This window comes from Grampus griseus (genome assembly GCF_964374135.1).
Source record: "Grampus griseus genome assembly, chromosome: 10".
NCBI classification, from domain to species: domain Eukaryota; kingdom Metazoa; phylum Chordata; class Mammalia; order Artiodactyla; family Delphinidae; genus Grampus; species Grampus griseus.
In genome coordinates, this window is record NC_139004.1 from 74,566,093 (window position 1) to 74,585,457 (window position 19,365).

At 48.0% G+C, this 19,365-nt stretch overlaps 1 protein-coding gene across 6 annotated transcripts in view; it reads right to left on the bottom strand.

The window, feature by feature from the left end:
• Positions 1-15,910: 15,910 nt before the first annotated feature.
• FHIT (fragile histidine triad diadenosine triphosphatase) overlaps positions 15,911-19,365 on the bottom strand; it is a 1,455,268-nt gene continuing 1,451,813 nt past the window's right edge. For all 6 annotated transcript variants that reach the window (XM_082663608.1, XM_082663605.1, XM_082663607.1 and 3 more), the window contains one exon: positions 15,911-16,137. The gene's annotated coding sequence lies outside the window, so the exon portion shown is untranslated. The remainder of the gene's footprint in view (positions 16,138-19,365) is intronic.

Below are 19,365 nucleotides of genomic sequence, written 5' to 3' on the forward strand. Positions count from 1 at the left end.
GAGCACTCTAGTGCAGTAGTCCCTTGGAAATTTCTCAGCCATCAGTGCAGAGAGTCTATTTTAAATGAATATATTCAGCACTTTCCTCAGACCTACTTATTATACACAGGAGACCAACCACCCATGGAAAATCAGTTCGCTACAAGGGGAGGCATGGGAGCTTTAAAACAGTTCTTATTGCATAGTAGCCAACTAATTTCTTGAAAAAAAAAAAACCAGACTTACCTTCTTGCCTATGGGGCTGTCCAGAAGACTGTATTCAAATCTCCAAGTAAGCAGAGGTTAGTTTCTTGGCCTTGTTCTAGGGAACATCCCTACACAGAGAAATCAATAACTCACCGTCCATGGAGCCCTCCTAATGCTCAGAAGCTGGTTTTATGTATTTATTTGCAATGTGAAGGGAAGCTGGCTTAAAATAAGCAGCTGTAACAAGACCACAACACACCACACACATACACCCAATTCAGTAACGGCATCCTGTGGAAACTCTTCTGGAAATCTCAGAACCCAAACCACTGTGTGGGATTCCAAACAACGGTCAGAGCCACTGCTCTCACTATTGGAGCAATAAACTGTGTTTACCAAAGTCTTCCTTTTTCTGGCTGAGTTGTCCCACATCTCTGCCACAGACTGTGAGCCAGCTAGCGCCTCTCTGAGGAGTCTTGAGCTAAACCTCTGCCCATTGGGAGCTTGTCAGAGTTGAGGGAGGTTTGACCATAGAAGAAACTGAACTGTGCATCCTACTTAGGACCGGGGCATTTTTTTTTTTTTTTTTTTTCAAAACCGCTTCCATAAAAGTGGCCCAAGTGGTATTAAGGGGTGGGGGACAGGGCTAGGGCTTGACCTCTCAGGTGGATAAAACGCACTCCATTGGTGAGTATGGCTGCAATGGAAGTCCCGAAAGCAAAGTTCTGGGGTTGACTTTGTGCCCTGGAGTGAAGGGTCTTAGCTCCCTGGGCCCAGAGCCTGGAATGGTAAGCTCTCTAGCCTGTGCTCTCAGCTAACGAAAAGGCAGCGCTTCCAGAACAGAGTAATTAAGCGGAACCTTTTCTGCAGCTTCCTTTAAGCTTAGAAAGGATTCAGTTCAGTAAGAAGTCCATGAATAGGACCTCTGGAGACACCTCTAGAGTAGGTCTGGATAGGCACATGGCTTGTCCTTTGGATGAGCCCGGTAGGAAGTTTTAGAACCACCTTTACCATAAAGATCACCTTTATGATCTTTTTCTATCCTCACCTTCTCCCTCTGTCAGCCTTGCTCCTTGGTCTGCCCATTGCATTCGGGATCCTTGAGTTTCCTTAGCAAGTGAAGGATGGTTGATAGGGTATCTCCCATTGCCCAGGAGTTTGTCCACTCTGTGGATATCCTACTGAGTTTGGATGCATTGATGTAGTGAAAGTCAGTCCTAGGGAAACGCATGGGAGCACTTGTTATTCTAAGGACATTTTTTCAGTTCCAGCAAGCACTCGCTGCGTCCCGTGGAAGAAGTCCTGTGCTCAGTGTCTGAGTCCCGCTTAACGTGTGAAGGCAGCTGTGGGATAATGGATGAGAACGCTGCACTGCTGTTAGATTATCGGCTCTTCACTTACTTGTTTATCCAGTCAGCATATTCTTATCCAGAATTTCCGACGTGCCCCTTTGCTAGGTGCTGTGGCTATAGCATGAATAAGAGGGTCAATTCCTTGCCCTTGTAAGCGAGGGAGACAGGGTAGGCAAATACACATGATGTTTTCTGAGTGTGATACGAGGGAGGGATGAAACAAACAAGAGGATGACGCAGGGAGTCCTGGGGAGGAACCTCAGCAGAGCGTGGGCAGAGAAGGCGTCTTGGAGGAGGCAGTATTTGAGCCGAGACCTGAACCTTGAGGGAAAACCACCTAAGACTAGAGTCAGGAAAAGAACAGTCCAGGCAGAGGACAAGAGCAAATATCAAGGTACTCGGGCAGGAGAGATCTTGATATACCTGAGGTTATAAAAATGAACATCCACGTAGTAAAGGGGGACCTTGCGGAGGATAAATGAGAGCACAGTCAGAGAGGTGGGCAGGGGCAGGGCCTAGGGGAGCTTGGAGGCCAGGGACGGGCATTCAGGATTTAGCCTGTGTGCAGTAGGGACCCTTATGAGCTTTCAAGTAGGAAATGGTGGGCTCTGGTTGACACCTTCTAGTGAGACTCTGGCTGGTGTGTGGAGAATAAATTAGAAGGAGATAGAAGCTGGGAGAAGGGGCTGGGAGGCCGTCACCAAAGTCAGACCAGAGGGGACAGTGGTTCGGCCTCGGGCAGTGGTAGAGGAGCAAGAAGAGAGACAGAGATGGAGGGACAGACTCCAAGTCAGGGGCCGCGCTGAAGGGAGCTGATGGATTTGTGCGGGAGGGCGCCCCCCCATGCCGGCATAGGGGGTGGTTTGGAATAGGTGCTCAACCAAGGTTTCGTCTGCAGTGAACCACCATTGAAGTTTTAGGCTCAAATTCAATCTTTGCCTCCTATGCACCTTTACACTGTAGGGGAAGAAAAATAATTTTCTCTCTATCCTTCCAGGTTGTTGGCTGAGACCCACCTATAACAAAAAGGCAGATTAACATGAGGAAAAAAAAATAGAATTATGTATGTACCTATGGGAGCCCCAAAGATCTGACACTCAAAGGCAGCCGGACAATTGAGGCTGGTGTACTATCCTGAGCGAAGGAAAGGGATAGGGGTCTGGGCTTCACAGGGGGGCAGGCAGTTCACAGGAAGGTGAGAGGGGGAGATGTTTGGCAAACAAGGGTCCGCCTGGCAGGCAGGTAAGTGTCTTGAGTGAAAAAGTGATCTCTGGCAATAGCTCTCTTCCTGGTACAGGCCCCCAATCTAAATTCTTTTAGGCAGTTAAAAGGTTTTTCCTGAGTCTGCTGGGTCTTGACTGTCTTCAGCTCCACGTGCCAGAGTTACATATTTTGGGGTGACAGCTTCTGCTACCCTGCAGGGCAAATCCTCTAATCTCTCTCAGCAAGGGGTGGCAGGTCCGCAAGTCCTTTGTCAGTGGCCAGCCACCCAGATACAGGGGATGGACATTTCTAGAGATGTCTGTGCCCATACATATTTGACCAGAGGCTCTTGGTGTTCACCCCCCAGGGCTTAAGTGCAGGTGACTGGGAAAACTTTGCATTTTATTTCCACTCGTAACCTGACTTTGAGCTTAACTCCCCGTGGGCCCCTCCTACAGCAGGAAAGCAGATAACTCTCCTTGACCTTCCATTATTGACTTTGGATGAATTTGTCCAGAACCTTGTCAACTCAGATGCTCCTTTTGCTGGTGACAAGAAGCTTTGGGAACCAGGCTGCTACTACAGACCCATCTCAGGAAAGTCAAACAGCAGCCTGGGGGCTTTGGGGGCTCATTCATCACGGAGAGCATTTGGATGTGTGGCTAACTATATGCTTTATTATGGATACTAATTTATGCTGGAAGCTGCTACCGTGAGTCTTAGCACTTAGCTCTAGTTAATGAAGTTGAGTTGGGCATTCAATGTATCACTGAGCTCACAATCTCTCCTCTTGGCTAGAACAAGTTGGTATGGGAAACTGAGGGGTGATCGTGTTGGGGAGAACACATTCACACAGTGAGTTTCTTCCCTGTGACTCTGGGCTGCCACCCATGTTGCATTGTGCTTGTGCCATGTTGATGTGAGATGATTCTCAGTGGGATAGAACCCTGGGCTGTGTTAAGAGAGAAGTATCGGATTGTTGTGATGATTTATCAGCGCAATCACAAAGAGCCCCTGTGTGGACTCCAGTGAAGCCAACTGGAGACCTGTGGTTTCTTTCAAGACAGTCTTCATGTTTTAAGAAGAAGAAAAGGAAGTTGGCGTAAAAATGCATTCAGCGTGTCCCACTTGGCTCACCCCTAAGTTTAATCATCACTGATGACTTGCAAATACAGAGGATAAACACACTTACTTTTCACGTTTGCAATAAAGAAAATCAACTATTTGCTCTGCTCTCATTGGTATTAAGAGGAGTTACACATGTGAATCCCTAATACATCAATGAGATGATAGACTCCTGGGGGAGCCATTTAATTTTTTACCACCTTTTTTTTTTTTTTTTTAACATTGGGCTGAAAGAAGGAGAAAAAAAAGCCCAAAGGTCCTGTATAAAGAACAACTTAGACTGACCTTGATTCTTAGGTATTCTTTCTCAGAGCCCAGCTCCAGAGACTGGGCAGCCAGGACGGCCTGGCAGGGAAGGGGTTGAGTTGCCCCAATGGGGCCAGTCCCGAGAGTCCCACACCTGTTTTGCCGAAAACCTTAATGTTAGTTTCAAGCTTCGTAGGATTCTCTGGCAAAATAACCACTCTACACTCAGTTAAACAAGAATTTAGAGAGAGTTTATTGAATTAACAAAGATTACAGTATACTAATTAAGAATAGTATAACTAAGAAAGAAAGAATAGTAAAGACAGAGGTTTATACGTCACTGAATTGGGGAAGCACCTCCACCCAGAGGCAAGCAACGCTGGGAAGTCCCTTGAGCAGCAAGCTGGAGTCCCAACTGGAGGTCCCGGCTGGTGCGTCCACCCCACAGGTGAGACTTCACTTTGCCGCTCGAAGGAGCCCAGCGTTCAGCACCGGGCCGCAGGCTAATACAGTCAGCCTGCCTGCAAGTTTGCAGCTCTGCTTATGGTCACAAATGCCTTGGGCTTAACTCATAAGTCTTGGAATGTTCTTGATTCCTGGGGGCTGGCCAGACCCTCCGAGTGCAAGAAGTCCCATGACTTCCCCTCTGTCTTACCTAGTGGTCTGTGATGTGTGCTGGCCTGGGTGTAGCTCAGCGGTTTGGCCTGCAGCCGGCCTTCACATCCTTGTCCGACCCGAGGCCTAGTGCCGCCTCTGAAGCCTGAACGAGACGGCTTCACTAGCTTCCCCAGCACACACCTTCCGGAATGGCTGGTTTGATAGTTTGCCTGAGTCCTCACCCTTTACCCCACCCAGGGCTTCAGTCCTGCTCTCTGCCCGCTAATGCGAGTTGGCACACACGCCTGCTGCATTGGGGTGTTCTACAGTCTTGTGCGGCAAGCGAGAGGCTGTCTTTCCTTACATACCTGCTGAGCATGCTAGGTGCTTGAAATGCAGAGTTTCACTCCGTTCTCACTATGGCCTCCCTCAGGCCAGCGATCCTGGGAGCCCCGAGTCTCAGGTGAGAACAGCTGGAGAACACAGCTGACAAGGGGAAGTGACTTGAGTCAGACTGATTCCCAAGTTCAGTGTCCTCAGCCAGGCTGGCAAACCTTTTCTTTTAAGGGCACTTAGTACCTATGTCTGGCTCTGCGGGCCACAAGTTCTTTGTCCGACTCACTTCTGTGCTTGTAGAGGGAGTGTACCATTGACAATATGTAAATGACAGGTATAGTCATGTTGTGCTAAAATTTTTCTACGAAAAGATCGGTAGCCGGATTCAACCAGTGAGCCACAGTTTGCTGACTCCTGTCCCTAAATGCTTGCGCGTTTTTGCAGCTCCAGGCTTTTTGGTGACGGTCTTAGGCTTTGGAGTCCCACAGAGCCAGGCTCACATCCAGCCTCTGCCCCTTGTTTGCTTTGTTATGTCGGAGAAATCACTTAACCCCTGTGAGCTTGGTTTTCCTCATTTGTGAAAGGATAACCTGAGAGGGTAGTTGCATGAGAGAACGTGTGCGAAGCATCGGACACAAAGTTCAGCCTTGGGGTAGCTGCTAACTGTGGCCTCAGACCCTTGGAGATGTTCTGCTGATCCAGCTCCTGACTCCCAGGGGAAAGAGTCAACCTAGGCTTGTTGTCTACGGCAGCTGTGCATTCAGACCAGGCCGGGAATGTTCTGGGTCCCTGGGCCAGCTTTCAATCCTGTTTCTGTCTCCAAAAGAACAATTTGGCATCAGGGAACAAAAGTCAGAAGGTTACAATGGGAATTCATGCCCCTAAGATCCCAGGGAACGTGGGGTCCAATATTAAAGCATAAAGGAGGAAAGCAAGACATTTTAAAAAATCTTTTTAGAGATGGTAAGAGACACAAAGAGCCCCTCACTGTTTTACACTTGTAAGGAGACCCCTGCTGGGCTCCCAGTTCTAATCTGCAGTAAAAAGCCACAGGGCATCTGGTTCCATTGACTCACTTCCTTTTTGCGCCATAGCCTCTGGCAGGAAAACTCGAACCAGCGAGGCACTTTAGAACTGGCTTCAGCAGGGACTTTTCTGTCAATCAGCTGCTGATACTGGAAACATAAAGACGGCGACATGATACAATTTCTGTTTTTATTTCTTTACTTTTGATGCGGTCATCCTTGAGGAACCACAGTCATCAGCTGTATACTCACGGCTCCCTGGGGTACAGAACCCTGGACGGTTAAGCCACAGAATTAGATTGAAGTAATGGCGTTGGTGGTGATGAGAACACAGAGGGCCTGCCTCACAGAGGCAGGGTAAGTGGGATTAGGTGATTTTATTTATGGTGTTATGCACGTTCTGTTTATTCCTTTGTCTGTTTTACCGATTTATTCCTTTCTCTCCTATACCTGCTTAGTAGCTGTTTAAGTGAATTTCTTAGCTCACATAATTTGAAAGTCCAAGAGTCTGTTGGCATCGTGTATAGCTAGATCCAGGAAGCTCAAACCATGTCATTAGAGCTTAGTCTCTCTCTCCCTCCCTCTCTCTCTGTTTCCTCTACTCCCTCCTTTTCTACCCATATCTCTCACTCACTTAGTCATGAAATAGATGAAAAAAGTTGAAAGGCCCCAGTGACAGTGACATGTCACAGCTGAGGTGCAGAGTTAGGTGGGGGTGGTCCAAGAAGATGTGCTGCAGGAGGAAACATCTGAATTTGGGATTATACCCCCAAGGAGGGGAGAGATCTAAAGCAGCGTTGGTCAGCCTGTGCTCTCTGAACACCCATAGAAGAGTCTCCTGGGCTTGGCTGTCATGGTGCAGTTTCCTGGGCCTCATCCCAGACCGACAGAATGAGATTCCCAGGGGAAGGCCCTGGGTTGTGCGTTTCTTTAGCAAGTTCCCTCTGGAACGTGTGCGTTCCAATTTAAAGCAATCTTAGGTGGAGCAGCTTCTCATTCTGTACAATTAAACAGTAAAAAGTAATCCGAGTCTGTACACTGAAGCTAGATCAGGAAACATAAAATGTCTAGGGTGGATGCTTTGAAGAGTTTCCGGGACACTAATTCTGGAAGCCTGTTGGATCCCCCTACTCTCCAAACCTTCCTGAGTCGTGTACACAGACAGCCCTTACTTAGGGGTGAGTTCTGCTGCAGACGGCCTCCCTGAGACCCTAAAAGATGGCATTCTCTTTGTCATGCAGCCGTGCAGAAAGCATGGAAGTCTGGTGAAGGGCTCGTCTCGAGCTGGTCTCTGCTCTGCATGACTTGCCTAGAAAAAGGCCTAGTAGGTATGAAGGGCCCAGGAAGTTTCCATGAGCTCCTTTCATCCATCATTGCAATTGTGGAAAAGGAAAGTGCAATGTCCCTAACTCATGTGCTCCTTGATCTTCCTGTTCTACGAGATCCTAGTGTGGGCTCTGAGGAGAGTTGCTGGGTTCACCGTTCCTGCTCTGCCCCTCATAGGCTGAGTGACCTTGAATAAGTTATTAACATCCCTGAGTCTCAGTTTTCTCATGGGCAACACCTGTCCCACAAGGTGGTGGGTGAGGATTAAGAGAGAGAATGCATGGGAGGCGTTTAGCATGATGTCTGACATCTGATAAGTACTCAGTAAACCTCAACTACTATGATTTGATTGTCCTTATTCGTACTTGATCTGTAATATGCACAGAGAGGAGAAATAAGATTTTAATCTGAGAAAGCTATCAGGCTCCTACGTCTTTTGCAAACTAACACTGGGTCAGTAGAGCCTCAGGGTAGGGTTTGGCTTCTATTAGTTTCTCTGTTAAAATTAATTGTAGATAATTATATGGAAATGATAATGAATATTTAGTTCATTTCCATCAGAGACTCAACAGAGCATGGTAGTTAAGACCAAGACTTTTGGGCAAAACAGACATAGGTGTGAGCCGGATTCTGTCACTTACTAACTCTATGACCTCGGGCAAGTTATTGAACTTCTCCAGCCTCAAATTCCTAGTCTGTACAATGGGAAGAATAATAGGATTCATCTCACTGGGTTGCTGTGAGGATTCACTGGTTGTTGGATGTAAAGCACCTGTTTGCTCCACGGAAAGAGCTTTACCATCACCACCACCATCATGTCAAACGACTGTCAATAGGGGTGTCCGGGGTGCTCCATGTACCGTATGGGAAGAGAGTTTTGCTGGGTCTGACATTTTTCTTATTTAAAATGGCCATGCAGTAAGGGTTTTTTTTTTGTTTTTTTGTTTTTGCAGTACGCGGGCCTCTCACCGTTGTGGCCTTTCCTGTTGCGGAGCACAGGCTCCGGACGCGCAGGCTCAGCGGCCATGGCTCACGGGCCTAGACGCTCCGCGGCATGTGGGATCTTCCCGGACCGGGGCACGAACCCGTGTCCTCTGCATCGGCAGGAGGACTCTCAACCACTGCGCCACCAGGGAAGCCCTATGCAGTAAGTTTTTAAAGCTTATCACTATCTACATTCTTTACATCACCAAAAACGGACTCTGTCAGCCAGAGAAGAGAAGCCTGGGTTAGAAGAATGGGAGGAGGGGGATGTAGTGACTTTCTCAGGTTACGTAAGACAAGAGTGTTCGAGGATCTTTGGATTTGGGGGAGGGGGAGGGGTGAGGCATGGTACCAGACCCTCTTGCCGGATTTATTCCTCTTCCTCCCCTCCGCTCCCCTTTTCTCTCCTTAAATGCAAATAGAGATTTAGAGATCTTTCCCCCCTGAAACTGGGTCATCACTTTAGATTCTGGTAAAACACAAAAGTGCCCATTTGTTTCTTCCTGCTTATTCATTCTTGCAACAAAATACCAGGAGAACAGAGGAAAGTGCTATCAAAGGCATTTCTGTTCAAAGGAAACACTCCTCAGTGATCACTATCACCTGGGAAGTTTCTTCTGCTTCTTTGACAGTGTACTCATTTTTCTTGCCCTGATTTTTGTGCCTGTTTCCCTGAGGCACCTGAACCTGAGATAGTTTCCCCCGATTCGGGATGTGCCCCGTACATAGGAAGCTGCAGAGGAGCCTCATTTTGGCCGATAGGGCTCAGCCAGGCCACTCGCAGCTGGGTCTGAGTTGCCCGCAGTGGGAGGCACAGCTCTGCTGGGGCAGCAGACGATTTTCAGGGGTCAGCGAACAAAACATCCAAAAAACCATCCAGTCACAAGGTGAGAAGTTATTCTCTTTCCATTTCCCTCTCAGTCCTCAAGGAGCAGGACTCTGTCTGCTGCTAGTGTGTTTTCACAGCTCTCTAACACTTCCTAACGTCCCTTTGTAATGAAGTGAGAAGGCAGGCCTCAGAGGCAGGGCTCTCAGCAGCTGATTGTATGCAGTTAGAATTTAATAACTTTATATTCACCCTTGTGGTTAGCTTCTATTTATGGCAAGGGATACTGGTTTTCCACTTGCTGCTGTGATTGTTAAGTTTCCTTGAACACGTGTAAGTAACAGAGAACTGAGTAAACGAAAATATATTAGGGAGATAACATAGGTATCATGTAGCTACGGCAAAAATGTTGAAGGCTGGGAAGGTTGTGAAGGACTGAAGTTTGGGGAAATTGCGCTCGGTGCAATGACATCCCTTCCCTCTTTGGGGCTGACTTCCAACGTGGAGCCACTGTCTCCTGAAGCCAGCTGGCCCCATGCATCAGTTGGTGAGAGTCGTTAGGAATACACAAAGCCCAGCTCTCCAGAGGGATAAAGAGGTGGTGCTGCGGAATATTGTTGTGTTGGTCTTTAGTTGTGAATGAAATAGCCCCACCAGGCTCTTTCCCTGGGATAAGAGTCAGGGCAGTGGGGAGATGGGACTTCAGAGTTTGGTTGCCTTGGGTTTGCCTCTCAGGCAGGGATGTGTCATCATAGATTCTGGATTCACACCATCTGGGTTCAAATGCAAATCTGAGATCTGGCACTTACTAACCGGGTAACCACAGGCAAGTTGCACATCCTTGTGCTGCAGTTTTCCTATCTGTAAAATGGGATGATAATGGAACTTACTGATAGGGTTGTTGTGAAGACTGAGTTAAAAATATAGAGTACCCAGAAAAAAATGCCCAGAACATAATCTCATGGTAAGTGCTTAATAAATATTAAGTGCTATGATTGCTACTGTCGTCGTCATCATCGTCACCATCATCATCATCATCATCATCATCTCTCCTTGTTTGTAAAACCAGGCTAGTATTGCCTGCCTCAAAAGGTCAGTGGTCCATGGTTGCTGCACAGGGAATGCTGAATCCCTGCCCCATCCCTTCTCCTGAAAACGTGAGACTGGCAGGCTGATAACAAACTTCCAAAGCTACAGATATATGTGGCTCTTACACCTTACTTGATTTTGAACGGTAACACGACCACAGTGGGGTTTTTGAGGTAGCTGCTTCCCATACACCAAGCCACTGGGTTGCTGGATATACACAGTTCTGGGAGGTAGATGTGAATGTCTCTCATTTAAAATGGTATCCATGCCTTATGATGGAGTTCTCTGACCAAGCAAGCCAAGCAGGGTCACCCATTTGTAAGAGTCCTTTTGCATAAGCACATTCCAGCTATAGCAGGAGTGAGCTCCTCTTCCCTTAAGATAGAAACAATGACAACACTGATGTCAGCAGCTAAGCCCAGTTTTAAACCCATGCTGCTCCTCTCGGTTGAAGTTAGCACCGTTTTATTAAGTTGGTAGTGAGCTGTAGCTGCCCCACATTCCCTTTGTTCATCTACTATCCATCTGAACTAATCACTTAATTAGCCCGGGCAAGAAGTCTTCTGTGGTGTTAAATAACTCTAAAAACCTACTGGAGATGCTTCTGAGTAGCCTGATTGGCTTTAACTTGAAGTTCGTTACCTCTGGACTAGGATATGTTAAATGCAGGGCCTGGAAAACAAGCTGAATTCTGCACTGAGCTCAAATTCTGTTTATTTGTAGGGGAAAAAAAAAAAAAATCATCCCTTTAGGCCAGCGGTTTTCAAAGTGTGGGCCCTGACCCGCCAGTAGCAGCTTTATCTGGGAATGTGTGAGGCCCCGCTCTAGACCTGCTGAATCACTGAATCAGAAACTCTGCAGGTAAAGCCTCGCAATCAGTTCTAGAAGCCCTCTCGGTGACACTGATGGAGGTTAAAGCTTGAAACCAGTGCTTTACACTGTGCCTTCAGATTATAAACTTGTTTTGTTTTCTGGCAGAGAGAAGAAAAAAAGGAAAGGATGAAAAAGGGAAAAAGAGGGGAGGGGCAGGAGAGAAAATCAGAAAGATGGGTAAATAAGACCTGAGCAGTCCGGATGGGAAGGCTGTTTACTGAAGTATGACCAGCAGCATGGGGCTCGTTTAGGATCTGGGAGTATTATTCCAGAGCCTTCCTGAGAAACAGTGCGGCAGAGGGATATGTTGACCCCGGGCCAGGGTGACTGGGCAGAATACACAGAGAGCGGCCAAACTGCTGCTATTTGTCCAACATGTGAGAGGACAGTGGGGCGTTTCCAGGTGGAATAAGAGTACAGGAAAGCCCCAGTTGCTCTCAGGGTCCCCCAGGATGGACACACAGAGGATACTTAGTAAATGCTCTTTGACTTGACAAAGATTGAACCTTAGTAGCCTACACTGAGTTTCCCCAGCTCATTCTGATCTGGAGAGAGTAGGTGGGTTTACTGGGCCTGGTCTGCAGGGAAGAGCAGGACATGGTCTTAGGGCATCCACTGTGGCCCCTCCCCCTGACTGCTGCGAGACAGCTCGGCTCAGGGGAAGGAGCCCCAGGCTTCAGTACAGGGACACCCGTTCTTACTAGTGTGTGGCCTTAAGCCAGTCACGAACTCTCTAACCTTCAGGCTCACTCCTCCTCTGTAGAAGGAGGATAACAGTTCCTTCCAGATGTTTCTGCTCAGCACTGTCGCACCTGCACCTATACATACAATACTTGGCACACAATAGGTGTCAAATAAGTATTTGTTAAGTAAAAATAAAAAGGAAGGGAGGGGGCTTCCCTGGTGGCGCAGTGGTTGAGAGTCCACCTGCCGATGCAGGGGACACGGGTTCGTGCCCCGGTCCGGGAAGATCCCACATGCCGTGGAGCGGCTGGGCCCGTGAGCCATGGCCGCTGAGCCTGCGTGTCCAGAGCCTGTGCTCCGCAATGGGAGAGGCCACAACAGTGAGAGGCCCGCGTACCGCAAAAAAAAAAAAAGAAGGGAGGAAGGAAAGAAGGAAGATCGGTTGATTTTTGTGAGGCTTATATGAAATAACGCTTTGAGAATGCCTAGCATAACATCGTTGGTACAAAGATGTACTGTTAAGCGGTATCTATCACATGAGGAGGAAGAGAAAGAAAAATCGATTCAGAAAGAAGCCTTCTAGGTGCCTCGAATTGGGCCTGTGTCCTTGCTGAGCATCTGGCCCTGCCCCCCCACTCTTCTCTCTGCACCTACACTCGCTCCACCTTCCAGCTTTACCTAAGGGGCCACCCCACTTGGGGCGCTGAGTCCATAGCCTTCAAGTCCCATGCGTAGTAGGCGGTCAAAATGACCTTAGAACTGAAATGAACTGCAAGTGTGTGGCCAGACTTGGTGGCGGGGGGGAGGGGGGGGGTGGTTCCAAGTGGGACTGACACATTTTCGATCCCTGTAACTAAGGAATTACATGTCAATTATTTTAGGTTGTTTTATTTCTACGATAGGTAATCATTGACCTTTTGGTTAACACACGTCCCGCATAGTCATAGTAAGCATTTTTAGTGATACCCTTCCCACGTGTTGTTAAGTTATAGAAATGCCATTAGCTGCCTTCATTTATATGATTAAAGGGATGCTCTCATCTTGAGAATGTTTGGATATCCCCTGCCTTCCCTTAAATACCCCTCCCCCTTCCCCTTTGAACATCAGTACAAAGGACCAACCTGCCAACTCAAGAAAGGAGAGAAACTGGAAATGGTATTTATTATATTTGCTGAAAGTCCTTGGTTATCAATTCTTCTCCAAAGAGCATAGGTTTTGGGAATCAGACTTGAGTTGATCCCAAACCCACCTACTATCAACTTTGTGACCCTGAGCAAGTTACCTAACCTTTCTGAGCCTAAATTTGCATCTATATTCTATAGGGATCTTGTTTGGATTAAATAGCCTCTGCAAATATATCTACAATAAATACACACCAAAAGTTAGTTTCCTTCTTTCACCAGTAAGTCGTGCAAGCACACCCAACAAATACAGACCATCGGAAAAAGTTCGTTCTTGCCCAGACCTTGGTTGCAAGCTTGGACACAGAGAAGGATGGACGGGAGAGGTTTATGTTCATTCAATGAGACACACAGCTCCTTCTTACCATCTGAAAGAACTGATGGGGTCCGAGAAGTATTCTTCTATAGTTTGGGGTCAGCTGTGGTAAAGACAAGCATGGGGAAAGGTCCTTTCAGGCTCCTTGCCAAAAACAGAGTATCATTCTCTTCCACCTTTTGGACGTTTTTTTTCTTTTTTTGTGGTATGCGGGCCTCTCACTGTTGGCGGCCTCTCCCGTTGCAGAGCACAGGCTCTGGACACGCAGGCTCAGCGGCCATGGCTCACGGGCCCAGCCGTTCCACGGCATGTGGGATCTTCCCGGACCGGGACACGAACCCGTGTCCCCTGCATCGGCAGGTGGACTCCCAACCACTGCACCACCAGGGAAGCCCCACCTTTTGGATTTTGATGGCAGGTGGAACAGTAAAGATAAGGAATGGGCTTAGACTTTGGAAAGTGAGTACTCGGGGGTCATCAGAAGATGCCTTCCTTTGGAATGCTGGCAACATAGAGAGTGCCTGCCGCACTGACAAGCACAGCACTGGAAATGGACCCCATACACACACGCAGTGATCCACTGTTTACTGTAAAACGAGCAACTCTCTAGCTCTTGAGCAAAACAGCAGCAGCCTAGTGGGTGTTTGTGCCCAAGAAGAAATCAGAGAGAAAAAGAAGGCTACCGCCAGGGACACTGTTCTGACCTAAGCATTGTTCTCCATTGCCTTTTGGAGAGTCATAGTCGGTTTTTCCCTATTAGTATCGGTAGGCTTTGTTAGTTCTTGAAACACCTCTTAAAAGGCACTGTAAACAGTCCCTGTTGGGTTATTGTGCCTTCCAGCTAAGCTTGGGCTCCTGGGGCTGGCTTGGAGGTCAAGCTTGAGGGCTGCCCTTCTCACCCGGGGCCTCCACAGCCTCCCAACCGTGGCAGGGTTACAGGAGGACACTGAACTGAGGAGATCCATGGGAGGACAGGCAGAAATGAGGCTCCTGTAGGGTTTTAACTGCACAACGGAAAACAAAACTGCAAGTAGGCTTCCAGTATGACTCAGCTGTCTCATCAGTGACTGTTTATTTACTTCTTTGACCAAAAGCCAATGAGTGAAATGCGGAATTAGCCCTGAAGGCAGGGGCCAGGGCTTCTGGTGACATTTGCTATTGAAACTGAGCTGGAATCAGTCTTTGACCTGCTGGGGATAAAAAGAAATTGGTATTTTTAGGGCTCTTCTTTGGACCGTAAATCGGCAACCCTTGAGCTGGGGGGAATTACCAGTATTTGCCATCTTCCCTCACTGGCATTTTATCTTCTGAACACATCCAGTTCAGATTGCAGTGCTTTTTACTTTCAGCTAGCCTTGGGAACCGGAAGGGTCTCAAGAAGGCATTGCAAACAATGAATAATTCAGGCTTTGGCAAGGACACACAAGAAGACTGGAAACCAGATGCAGTTCAGTCACGCTCAGTCTGCTGGCATATCCTGTATCGGAAAAACAGTCAAAGCAGTGGGTTGAATGGTGGCCCCTCCGTAAAAGCTATGTCCACGTCAAACCCCTAGAATCTGTAAATGGTATCTTGGATGTGGATTATCTGATTGGGCCCTAAATCCAATAACAAGTGTCCTTGTAAGGGATGCACAGAGGAGAGACACACAGAGAGAAAAGGAGGAGTGTGAAGAGAGAGGCCGAGATTAGGGTGAGGCTAAGGAACTCCAGGACTGCCAGTAGCCACCAGCAGCGAGGAGAGAGCCCCCCAGAGCCTCTGCAGGGAGCCCAGCCTGGCAGGATTGTGGACGTCTGGCCTCCAGAAGCGGGAGAGGACACATTTCTGTTGTTTTAAGCTACCTAGTTTGTGGTGATTTGTTACAGGAAACTAACACACCATATGCTGGAGATGGTGCTGGGGTCAGGGAGTAGCCCGTAAGCCAAAAGAGATTCTCAAGGAGGCTTTTCGTGAAAAGGAAAAGTCCTGCTCTGGGCTCTTTGTAGCAGTGCTCTTGGCGTGTTTTACTTTTTCCTCTATAAACTCGAATCCCCTGTTTTATTAATCTACTAGAGGAAAGAGCGAGCCTACTTCTGTCATCCTTCCTTAAAGAAATTGACCGTTACGGGCAAGGGGCATGTTTCCTCAACCAATTTTGAGAGCTGCTCCATTCTTTTCCTTACATTCCTACCACTCCAGCAGCCCAGAACGGTGTCTAGCCAGCATATTACATGTTTATTAGTTTCCTGAAGCTAATTTTGCCATCTTAAGCTCCTTCAGATCTGCCTCTCTGCACCGAAGGCAGGAGGAGAATATAACCGAGGAAAAGGTGGACATTTCTTACTCTATTATCTCACCTACCACGAAGGAAACTCTGTAAATCTTCTCTCAGCCTTAACAAACCTTTGGTTTACAGGAAGCACAGGAGATTTGATCTATCCTCAGTCGTGCCTTTCAGAGGACCCCAAATGTCAATTTTTAAGTTAGCCAACATGCAAGCTAAATATTTTAACTATCATTTTATTTCCATCCAGGCCAAGGGGCAACTTAGAAAAGGTTCTATTCTAAGTACATAGCCAAGGAAGTGTGGAAGGGCCACGGGTGCCGTTGTTTTGAAGGCAGCCTGTCAGTCATTGAGATTGAAACATAACCCCGATTGCTTCCACAAGCATGATAAGATGCTTTGCAAAAGGTTGTCGAATTGTAGGATGTAATAAAATCTGCTCAGCTTCAGTTTCAGTGCCGCAGGGTCCTAAAGCACGAGCCCCATTTCCTTATGCCTTGGGACTTGTTTGAGTTCCTTTGGTGCCTGGAAATGACAGAACATAAACCAGACATTTAGTTAGAACAAATAGCATTTTTTTTGAACCACGGCAATAAACAAAATGTAAATCTGCTTACTGCCGATCTCTTAGATTGCCATTAACACGTTACACGAAGCCATACAGATGTGGGCCGGTGGCGTGACATAGGTGGGTTCCAGCCCTGCAGATGCCCGTACTCCCTGGATCTCCACCTGTTCTGTGGCTTCTGCCCACAGCCTAGGCCCCAGAGGTCAACCGCATGGTCTCTTAATCTGCTTTAAGGATGCAAGTCTTACATACAAAATGAAGCCAATTCAGACCTTGAATTAGGTAAGAATAGATTCTCAACTATAGACATTATCAGAAGTACCTGGCAAGCTTGTAAGAAAAACACAGATTTCTCCAGCCTGTCCTCCACGTTCTGAATTAGCCGGTGTGGAGAGAAGGCCAAGAATCTGTGCTTGTTAGCAAGCGTCCCTACGATCATAGTCTGAGGCACCCGCCGCTGGATGGGGGAATTCTTGAGCTAGTGTGTAGCAAGCAGAATCAGCTTTGCTTCAAGGCCAAGTTACCTGAAGGGTTTAGGCCAGGCCTAAACAAAGGACTTCTACTTATAAAACAGGAAAGTGGGGGAAGCCCTTTAATCTTATTTGCGGAAAAAAAAAAAAAGATAATTCCTAGCTCACAGAAATGTATTTCATAGCTCTGATACCCTCTCTTTACCCCAAAGGAGAAGCTGTCGGATACTTGGCTTCTGGGCCTTACTCACTGGGATTAGTAACGTGGGTGTGGTCAGGAGCTGGATTAGCCGGGGCTGACTTGCTTGGGGGACATTCCAAGGGCAGACCATTCCAGGAAAGGGAAAATTAAATAGGAGGGGGCGAAAGAGCAGAATTTTACAGGCTAGATTTCATACAATTTGGGGGAGGTTGAAAGAAAAGGCTCTTAGGAGATATTAGGGGCAGCTACCATGGGTGTGATATACGAAGAGATTTTGAGAACCACTGTGGAGAAGCACAAATGGACTTTCCTTCAGGGTTTTCCAGAGACTTCAGTGAAGATTTACATGGCTTTTCACTTACTGTTCGCTATTCATGGCTTTGAGTGCAACACTGTGGACACAGACCTGGGAGGCCAAGGTGCAAAGACCCAGCTTCCTGCTCGTTCCCGTGTGTAGTTCAAGGATATGCTCAATACCTCAATACGGGCCCATTCAACCCCACTGGGTGAGGACACACGGGCACACACTTCAGCCTCTGGCTCATGCAGTGAGTTTTTAGTGAGTCCAGCGCTATACTTTTTCTGTAAGTTCATAAGAAGGCCAGAGAGCAAAGGGCAGGCAGGGCATCCCTTTGGAATTACATCTGCTCCCTTCCAGGATCCAGAACACAGAAACCAACTCACTTCTGCTTCAGCCTTCACACTTCGGTTCAGGATCCCCTCCCCGCCTCCCCGCCTCCCCAGGTCCACTGATGTCTGTAAGTGTGGCGTGGAAAGTAGGGGGTGGGTACCAGTCAATTTGCATCCTCCCAACCCCCTGCAGAAGGGGGCCTGTCTCATTCCTGTGTGATGCTGGGATCTTTCCCTGCTGTTCCCAGCACCACCCATCTTGCTTGCACACGTGCGTCATCTCCCGCTCATTCATCATTGCCCGTGTCCTTGAACGATTATTGCCTCTGAGTCAGAGGCACCTGTGCAGGCCTGAAAATGGATGTGCCCTTTCTTTTCCTCCGCCTCACCTGTCGAGGGCAGATTTATGTCCTAGGAGAAGTTTCCCTCGGTTTTATTTTTGGTCTTTTAAACACCGCGGCCCTGTGTTATTTCCTTCACCCGCCCTTCCCGACACCAGCCCTGTCATTTCTGAATCTCCCGGGTTGCCTGTGCGTCCATTCCTGAGCAGGCCTTCTGTCAGTCTGCTTCTGATGCTTCTGCAAAGCATGCCTCACATGGCCTTGGCATTCAAGCCGTCCGCCTGGCTACTTAAGGCTCTGTCTTCAGCAGTTCCTTCTCTCCAACTAGCCTGGAAGCTTTTCATTGCCAGAGCACAGCGAGTGAACATGTTGGACTTTGAGACTTGGGGCGGAAGCCCAGCCTTGTCATTTACTGGCTGCGTGTGTGTGTGGGGGTGACGTAAGACGTGCAAGGTTGGGGCTGCGGGAAGGACTGAGTGGGTGAACACATGTAAAGCGCTCAGAGCCGTGCCTACCGCATCAGAAGGACCCACCAGTGTGAGCCTCTGCTGCTGTCCTCATCACTGCTTACTCTCTGTGTTGCACAGCAAGGCAGAGGCCACCAGGCAGCAGAGGCCCACGAGCGTCAAAGCAAGTGAAAGTCAGGCTCAGCTACAAGGCCGGAGATTCGGCCTCATTATCCAAGAGGGCACATCTGGGCAGCGGACTCACCTTGCCATCTTCTGGTTGGACTACATGTACCACGTGCCCTTCATGTCCCCACTTCCCTTTGATCTCACCTTTAGGCAGTGGTGTTTTCAATGCCATGTGGGCGTATCAACAAATGTATTTACTGAAGCATGAATAAGGCTCTAAGGAGGGTGCCAAGAGTTGAACAATGAGATCCTCGAGGTGCTTCCAGCCCATTTGGGGAAACCCATCACACAGGGTGAGGCAAGGCAGTAGATAATCGGGTGCCAGGTGAGCAGTCCAGAAAACGTGGGCTTTTGGGGTTCTGAGAACAGAAGCCCAGAATGTCTGAGGTTTGACTGATCCCCCTGAACACGTGCTTTTCAAGTATTTCTGTGTTCCTGAGGAACACAGTGAAGATGAGCTGGGACTGTCCCCTCCCCCTGCAAGGCCACGCTGGAGGAGGAACAGGTGGCATCACGAAGCTCAGAGCAGGGGTGGCTTTACAGAGCAGGAAATGGAGACAGAAGGGAGGCCCCGTCGCTCTGCAGGGTAGAAGAGATTTTTGGAGAGGGGAGCTTTGAATTAGGAAGGAAAATAAAACAGTCCGATGGAGAAGATGTAAGTAAGTTTTGTTTTGTTTTTTAACATCTTCATTGGAGTATAATTGCTTTACAATGGTGTGTTAGTTATTGCAGCTCTATTTACAATAGCCAGGACATGGAAGCAACCTAAGCGTCCATCATCGGATGAATGGATAAAGAAGATGTGGCACATATATACAGTGGAATATTACTCAGCCATAAAAAGAAACGAAATTGAGTTATTTGTAGTGAGGTGGATGGACCTAGAGTCTGTCATACAGAGTGAAGT